The sequence below is a fragment of the Dendrobium catenatum genome, unplaced genomic scaffold, assembly GCF_001605985.2.
Source record: "Dendrobium catenatum unplaced genomic scaffold, ASM160598v2 fragScaff_scaffold_1413, whole genome shotgun sequence".
Lineage (NCBI taxonomy): Eukaryota > Viridiplantae > Streptophyta > Magnoliopsida > Asparagales > Orchidaceae > Dendrobium > Dendrobium catenatum.
The window spans coordinates 570,906-580,198 of NW_021319875.1; positions in this window are offsets into that span (position 1 = coordinate 570,906).

Consider the following 9,293-nt stretch of genomic DNA (forward strand, 5'->3'; position numbering starts at 1 on the left):
AATTAAGCTTATTTTGTTATATTTTGATGAAGGCAAATGTGGTCAGCTGAAAATATAACTACATAATGATGATGCACTATAACCAGATGTTACTACAAATGATGAGGTAACTCTCAATCAATCAAATGCTATAAAATAGCATTGATGAGATTAACAAGTCTCTTAGGGAATAAAATGCAAATAGAGAGGTGATTCTGGCAAGTTTTGAGAAGCTTAATGAAGAAATTATTAAAAAAGAAGCTAACATGGCAATGACAACTTCAATGGACAAGAAAGACTAAACGATTTAGAATTTACCCATAAGAAAATTTTCAAACTTGAAGAACAAGTTAGGTTACTGTAAGAGAAGAAAACAACTTTGAATATATCTAGTAATTTCTTTAAAACATTAACCTAAACCACTAAGTACAAAGAAATCTTATCTTTGAATTTCATTGAAGGAGTTCACTAGCTGAGAAGAAATTTCACCCCTCGATTTATCCATACAAGAAGACTTTTGAGTCTTTGATAACAAGAGTAAGCTCCAGTGATGAAGAAGATAGTGATGAGGAATGTACTACTCGCATTCTTTGTATAAATATACCCTGATCTGTTTGTTTGAGTTGCATTGAAAAGTCAAGGATGCCATTTTTTTGAGAAAGAGAGGTTGCAACATCATCACTATAGTGTTTAGAACTACTTTAAACCTGATCTAGTAAGTCGATCATGTCTATTTTGGAATTTTTTTAATTATGTTATGTACATGTTTTGAATATCTATGGATGATTATGAATGCATAAATTCTATTTTAGATTGTGTCCTAAGGGTCTATGCGTGTGAAATCCAAGTTTTAAAATTTTTCTTGGGAGCGCCTCAATGCTGGGGAATGCAATGCTAAGCATTGTATTTTGTAGGAAAATTTAGTTTTGCAAAGCATAACCACATTGTAATTGGAATTTTATAAATATCATTTTTTGCTCAAATTATGAAAAAACACACACCTTTTTCAAAGTTGTAGCAAAACTAGAGAGAGCAGGATTTGTGAGAGAGAAAATAGATTTGGATAGCTTCATGTCATTTTAATGTGTCTGATCAATTTGAAAAATTGTCCAGAGTAAGATATGTTGCATTTTGCTTAACTTAATTTTTTATAATTCATATTTTTTTTAGATTTTATGTTCTAGTTGAAATTGCGACAAAAAAGTGGGTATATATGATCATCCAGTAATCCTTTCTAGCATAAATTTTGATATTTTATAGTTGTCGATATCCTACACATTTATGTTTTTTTTTTTTTTTTTAATTTTCACATTATAATTCTAAAATTATGCTATTTTGTTTTCATTAAAATATTTTGATACTAAAAAAATAGTGTTATAGTACAATAAAATTTTAAAAAGTATGGCCGTGAATAAATGTGTAATTTGGTCACGATTGAAAAATATGAAATTTATTGTGGGTTTACGGCAAATTTCTATCAATTTTGCTATTAGTAGAATATTTTGTGAATTTCTGTGATAATTCTGATACTATGTACTATATTTGAAACTTCATTTGCTTTTGTACTTGTATGTCTGAAATGTGTGAAATTAAAAAATTTTTGATGATTTGAGGGTAATTCTGACGCACTGTGTGTTAGGCATTATAAGGGTCTAAAATTTAAAATATCTATGATGCTAAACATTAGAAGTTATAAGGGCCTATAATATAAAATGTTAGCACATAGTCTTGGGAGCCTAAATTCTTTATCTTTTAGGAGCTATAAGGGCATGAGGGCAATGAAAGTGATTTGTTATGAATAGTAGATGTGTTATTCTAGAATTATTATGTTATGTTTTGTTTTAGTTTTGTAGGAAGTTCTACATGTATAATATGTTTTGTTATGCTTAAAATTTGTTATTAGTTTATTAAAGATTTGAGCATTTTAAATATGACCTACTTAATTGTGATTTGCTCATGCATACTATTTTGCATCTATGTTAGGTAAAGATAAGGGGGAAAAGAGAGGTTCAGTAGAGATAGGATAAGGGAAAAAGACATGCTCAATAGAGAAATGTTGCAAGTCATGACATCTATGCTTGTAAACGTATATTTTGTCGAATTTTTGATAGTCATGACTTTTTCTATTATATATTGTGATGTCTATGCCTTGCACTATTTGTACATAATTGTTTTGATTGTACAAATTTTTGAGATGAATGAAAATAGTTTGGTGAAGAGTAATTATGTATTTAATGAAAGTTTTAGTAGCTCTATAAAATTTTGCAATGCTCTTTAATTAGCTCTTAAAAATTATGTCATATTAAATTATGACACAGCATGGCCTACTATGGAAGTGGGTTATATCGGGTTGATTTGTGATAATTTTCATCCATTTTTGCAGGAAGGACCATTTGGGATCATGCTAAATTGATGAACTACAATACTCTAAGTTAGTCACATACGAATAATTGGGACTATGTTATATTTGGGATAGTCGTAGTTTTTTTTATAAAATTGCTTGTAAGATTATTATGGGGAAATATGTTTTTTAAAATTGTTGTGGATATCTTCTATCTTAAAAAAATTAGACAATAACTTTCTTATAACTCTCACACATAAGTAGTTCTATGTGCAAAAATCAACTTCCTACAAACAAAAAAAAAATTGAAAAATAATAATAGAATAATATGAAGGTTGTAATAAGTGTAATTATGATCAGAGAAGCACAATAGTTCGAAAGCTATCCCAAATGGCTCTAAGACTTTTTTCTATTTCTATATTTTTATTGATTCCAATTAAAAGCTACTGTTCTCACGTTTTAATTATACATAAAAGAAATTCCCCCCAAAAGGGACTTTTATTTTATCCAGTGAATGTATGCAGAGGAATGTTCGGTTTTAGGCAAAAAAAGCGCCTGTACCGAGTAGCGAGGTGTACCGAGTTTTTTCAAAAAACTCGGTACAGACGCTTTTTTGCCTAAAACCGAAGGTTCATCTGCGTACGTTCACTGGATATAATAAAAGTTCCCCCAAAAGAAATACATAAAAGAAAAAATTAACGGGTAGGGAGTAGGGACGGCTTAAATGGATAATTCTCTTTTAAAAATATACGTATACAATGGGCCAATTTGTTGTATCTTGGGAAAGAACCAAGTTCATTCCTCACAAAGCGGGAGAAAGAAGATGATAGAATATTGGCCTTAGATGGGCTATTAGATTTAGGCCCCTCACATGGACCAGGCCTTTGTTTGAGCCCTATCAGCCCAGCCCAAAAGCTTTAGTCTTCCTAATCCCCCAAATTTGACCTCTCAGACTCGTCTGACAGTTTGCTAACAGTCTTTTAAAGCAGATTTTAAGTGTAATTTTTTTTTTAGTCAAAATTTTTTGTGCTAAAAGGATGGTTTAGAAATTAGTACCCAAATAAAAACTTTTATTAGAGACAGCTTTCTTACTGCTTTCTAAAGCAATTTTTTGGTACGAAAATTTCTAGTTCAAAAATTGTTTCTATTAAAAAATTGCTTTAAAAAGCAATAAGAAAGTTGTCCCAAATGAAGCCTTTGTTCGGTATAGCTTTTGACAACTTTTTACTTGCTGCTTTCAAAAAATATTGTACTAAAAATTTGTTTTAGAAAACAATAAAAAAAGATATCTCAAACAAAGGCTTCGTTTGGGACGGCTTTCTTACTGCTTCGGTAAGACAGCTTTCTAGTACAAAAATTCTAATTTTTTATAAGTTTTTGTACTAAAAAACTGTTTCAAAAAACAGTAAAAAAATCGTCCCAAACAAAAACTGAAGTCTAACTTCTCTCTCTGTTAGTCACCACAAGATTCTCAAGCTACAAGAAGCCATTAAATTGGTTTATCTACTTTATTTGTTGTTCAAGTACACAGTCTTATTAAGTGATCTTTCTTTGTTAGGTTCTCAATGAATGTTTTCAGTCAAGACATATCGTATGTTTGGGACAACTACAATATTTTATAAAGTTGATTGTGGAGAAAGCAACTTGACTAATATAGTTGTAAAAAACAGCTTTTCATCATAGAAAATTTTGAAAATTAAAGAGAAAGAAACAAAAAAATAGTAATAAAATAAAATTGCAGTAGCTGTCTGAAAAACAAAATGACCAGAAAGCTGTCCCAAACATACTGATAATCTTTCAATCTTCAAAATCACCACCACCCTATTATTTATTTAATTTTTATCAATTTAAAATATTCTCGATTCTACATAAATATTCGGATTTGTTCACAAAAGTGCTTTGAATCGTATTCTAACATACCTCCAATATTCATGGAAGCGAATAAGTTGGAGAACAATTTAATGTTATCTTAAAATGGCATTCACAATAGGTTCCAGTTGATATTTAATTAATATATTCTTTTAAAATTTAGGGTTTAGTGCTAATTGTGATTAGGAGTAGTTGGCATCGAATGTATTCACTTAGCTGAGAATCAACATTGATTTGATCCTACTATGAGATTACCATGATCAAATGATCCTCCACTATCAATTGAATATTAAACTTTAGAGGGGGATGCTGCTCCATTTTTTTTGGGGTGAATATTTAAGAAATTAGTGTTGAATTTGATTTTGTTTGTAGATTATATTTGATTTTGCTAGAAAGTAATCTTCCAAACAAGAATTTAGGGATTACAGCTTCATTTGGGATGACTTTCTTACTGCTTTTTAAAGCAGATTTCTAGTACAAAAAGTTTAGAAGCAGTAAGAAAGTTATCACAAATGAAGTCTAAGGAGTTTAAGTGAGTATAGAGAAATAGAGGGAAATGAGAGAACTCAAAATTCCTAAGATTAACTACAAGTGTCAAAAATAAAAAAATATCCAAAATGTATATCTTCACCTCGTATTCATAGGGCTTAGAGAGCTAAGAAAATGCTACATACTACAAAAAATATAAAGGATAATCTTAGATATGACTCATTGCAGACCATTTAAGACACATGTTATGGGCTAATGAGTCTAAATATGGCTCAGAATCTCTAGAAAGACTCTTCGTTCGAGGATTAGTCCCTTAGTCGAGTAACCATAGAAGAGTGTATTCCGTGAGTCTTCAAGATGAATCATATGAGTTGAGTTTGTATGGTTGATTAATTATATGGAGGCGAGTCTCAAGAGACTGTATCTGGCCTTGAGGTGCAAAGGGTAACTCCCTGTGAGTACTTGCAAGCTAAGGATTAACTGATTTTGGAGGCCTGAGGCTATAAATAACCAAGCTGCGCATTTCCTATGGCTCTATTTGGAGATGTCAACGATGACTTAATGGTTTTAATAATATTATGTGATCTTAGGAGGTTGGTCTGCTCTAAGATAAGGGATTCCAAAGGGTTTGAATGGACTTTATGAGTCAACTGATATAAATATTTGAGACAACCCCTTGGTTTGATCGATTTAGGTAAGTAATCACTAATCCTAAGTAAAACAATAAATTAAGGGGAATAGAAAGTAGTATATAATTGCGGACCAATAGTGGGGATGGTAACTATGTTAAGAGTAGAGTGGATAGTAGAAGCTAGTTGGGTCGTCTTGAAAAAGTGACGGAGGTTGGTATATATAAAATAAGGTGGTCGATGCATTATTAGGAGAATGAAAAGTTGGAATCTGTTCTACTAGAGTACGAGTAGGTGGTGTGATTTGTGGTGGCTATAAGGAGTGTAGGTGATAGCCTCTATCTATGACTTGACTAAATTAGAATTGAAGTGGCCTTCTTCTATTGATCAAATATAGAGTTGACAGATCTATGACGAGGCTTATCACCATCTCTAGATGTCTTTTGCATTGAAAAAAAAAAGAAATAAATTTATATCATAATATTAATAAAATGCATATACAAAGATTAAGTTATAGAGCAAATTTATCATTCGAGGTCAGCAATCAAATCACTATCAGTTGAATTTAAACTTTGTTCATTATTAGTATTTTCCTTAGTACAACTATCAATTTCTTTTCATTAAATATTGTTAAGCCTTATGAGGTTTTGATGATTATAAGCATCATTAGTTGTGTTGATTTTTGGGTGAGGAATTTTTGTGTGCAAGCCTTCGAATTAGGCTAACATTTTGAGTAACAATATTAAATGTTAAATGATACTGGACAAACGACTTGAATGACAATCATATATTGATAGATGTGTACTCAGCATATGTTAAAATAGGAGCACTCATGAAGAATATGAAGCCATCAAGGAGAAATGGGACTACCAAAGAATTAAATACTTGTACTTTTTTATTTTGTTGAGTCATCTCGTATGGGTCAAGTACATGATTTATGTTACAAGCAAGCACAAATACAAGAGAGTTAAATTAATATATGATTTTCTTGAAAAAAAGTTAATTAGATAATATGATTTATGAAAAATCATATTATATGACTTGTATCATATTGCACAACTTGCAAGATAATTTTAGTAATTTTGAAAGATCAAGTTATATTAATTAACAATAATTTAAAATTAAAAAGATAAAACTAATCATATTATACTATACCAATTGGACCATACAGTTAATTATATTTAGATTAAATAATCATCATTTATTCTTTCCTTAAATGGGTGAATTCAAAATTAAATTAATCATATTGTACAATATAATACTACACAATTACATATAAAATTTACCAAACTAAGGCATGAGAATCTTGGAGCATATTAAAATTTTAATAAAATTCAAAAAAAATATCATAGTATGTTAACATGATCGTATATGCTGATCAAATAGAGAAGAGTATTTTCTAAATTTGGCTAAATGTACTAATCATACTGTAAAAAACTAATTATATAATCTAATCAAATAGAGAAAGTTACATATGGTTTGAGGCCAATTGTAATAATTATACCATATAATCCTTGGATTAGATTATATGAACATGCTCACATATGTATTAAACAACCATTTTATGGTTTTAATGAAGATATCATATAAATATACTTTACTAAAACTTCTTTGAAGTGATTTTGAGTAAAAGATACTAAGAACTTTGAGAGCCTTTGGGAGAAAAGATTCTCCTTTCAACCTATCTAACCCATTAAGCTTCCCAATCTTTTCTTAGAGGGATACTTATGAGAGCTTGCACCTTTGGTCGTTTACTCAAATCATATCATTTAAACATCTAATTTGAGAGTCCAAAGCTTTGGTTCAAGAGCTTTTTGAGCATTGCTTGTAGAGATTATTGTGATTTTGTGAAGTTCTTCAAAATTTAATAAATTAAAAGTTGTTTGGTAGCTTACTTCAAAAATATTATTAATTATCATGTTTAAAATTTCACAAAAATTTAAAAGGTACATCAATTCACGCCCTTCTTTGATGTGCCACTCGCAACAAATATTATTATCTTATAAGTTATTTAATGTGTCAAAACTCCGAAATTATGAAATTTCTTCTTCTTGATTATCAAGTTGTATTGCATTTTTAATTTCAACTGTACATCTTGATTTAATTTAATGACTACTAGCTAATTAAACATATCTTTTACTCTACCAAAATGTTTTGCATAATGCAATTGAGTAATTTGATGGGCTATAATAAAATGATCAAAATTTTCATATTTTTAGTTCTTTTTTACTTTGCTGATTCCATATAGATTATGCACTATTGTGTCTATATTGGAGCGTGATTAAATTAGTCATAATTAAATAAGAATAATATCTTATTCTTAACATTAAGATATTATTACAATATTATATCTTATAAAATTTTGTAGTAATCATCCTTATTCTCTATATGGGTGTTCCCTTTAATAAAAGTCATTATTTTCTATTTTTCTTCCCTCACATTATGAACTGATGTGAAATATAAATTCATTTTTTATAAAAATTTGTTGTATCTAAATTGTTCTCATTCCCTTGCTAAATCATGCAACTTTTAATTCTCAACTAAATATTTGGGACAATGAACCTAACACACAATAAGAGAGATTTATGAGACTTATGATTTACTTATTATTATTATTATTATTTGAAACAATAGATAGAGATTTGTGAAACTTAAATACAACATAAACGTGATTAAAAATCCACCTTCAATTATTTTATCAATGACATTTGTATCAGTGATTAACAAAGAATAATACATATGTAGCATTTTGATGAGATGTTGCATTAGGAACTACTTTATAATTACTTCATGTGTGATGACCAATTATTCTATGAAAAGCTGAATATCTCGCCAATTCAAGATAACATAAAATATTCCAGCCTCATCTCATCATTATTTGATAACTTGACATGCCTTTCTTGATGTCTTCTCTTGTACTTGAAAATTTGATAATGATGATAGACACATATTCTCGATATTAATATCTTATGGTATCCAACTCTTATTCTACTACTTTTTATGGTAAAATAGTAAGAATAAAAATACATTGTCTCCTATGCTAGATATGCTTCACAAATGAAATATTTTGGATGTGATTTATTTTTTATTAATATTTTAATTTTATATAATTTATGTAATGTTATTAAAAAATTATCATAAACAAATAAACCATTAATTTAGAATAGAAATAAAGTACCATATTTTATACCTCTCAAATGTATTCATATCTTAATATTGATCAGGATCACCAATTTTTACCTCATATGATAGATGTATTTTAGTTAGTGTTCTATTACATTAACAACAATCACTATAAAAAAATAGGGTTTTCGCTGCATAATTTTTCACCTTTCCCGGCGGTTATTCCCGCAACTATTTTCCTTGTAGCGGTCGTAGAACCTCTACATAACTGCCGTGTTTGTAATGCGCTGCAACGGCATTCCGCAGCGGTTCAAAGACCGGCGGGGAAGCTATTTACGGAATGCATATTTTCGCAGCGGTTATAGCAAATTGCAAGTATGCAGAATTGTGGCGGTTATAATCGCGTTAAACGGATGCGAAATTGACCAGATCTCCACATTGCGGCGGTTTTCTGGGCTCTAGTGGCTGTTATAACCGCCACGAAAGTCCATAATTTTTTTTTTTTAAATTGTGAAACCTTGCCGTTCATCCTAGAGCTAAGTTGGTTAGCCAACTGTGACTGCAAATAGACCCGCAACAAACAACATAGAATTCTTCCTTGGTAAAGCATGACATTGAATGGTAGTCAAGAGTGTTAATATTTAAACGCCTAAAGTAAAAGTCATAACAATAGCAATAATAAGAAGGAGAAAATTACTATTCCATTCATTTTATCCTATTGCTGGAAAAGATTTGTATTTGGAGCTTTTCTTATACATTGTTGTACAAGTAATAAAACTTACCACATGTATGATAAAATAGTTGGGCCGCTTTGAGTATGATCAGTATTTCAACAATAAGAAATCACTAAATGCCAAGTCAAA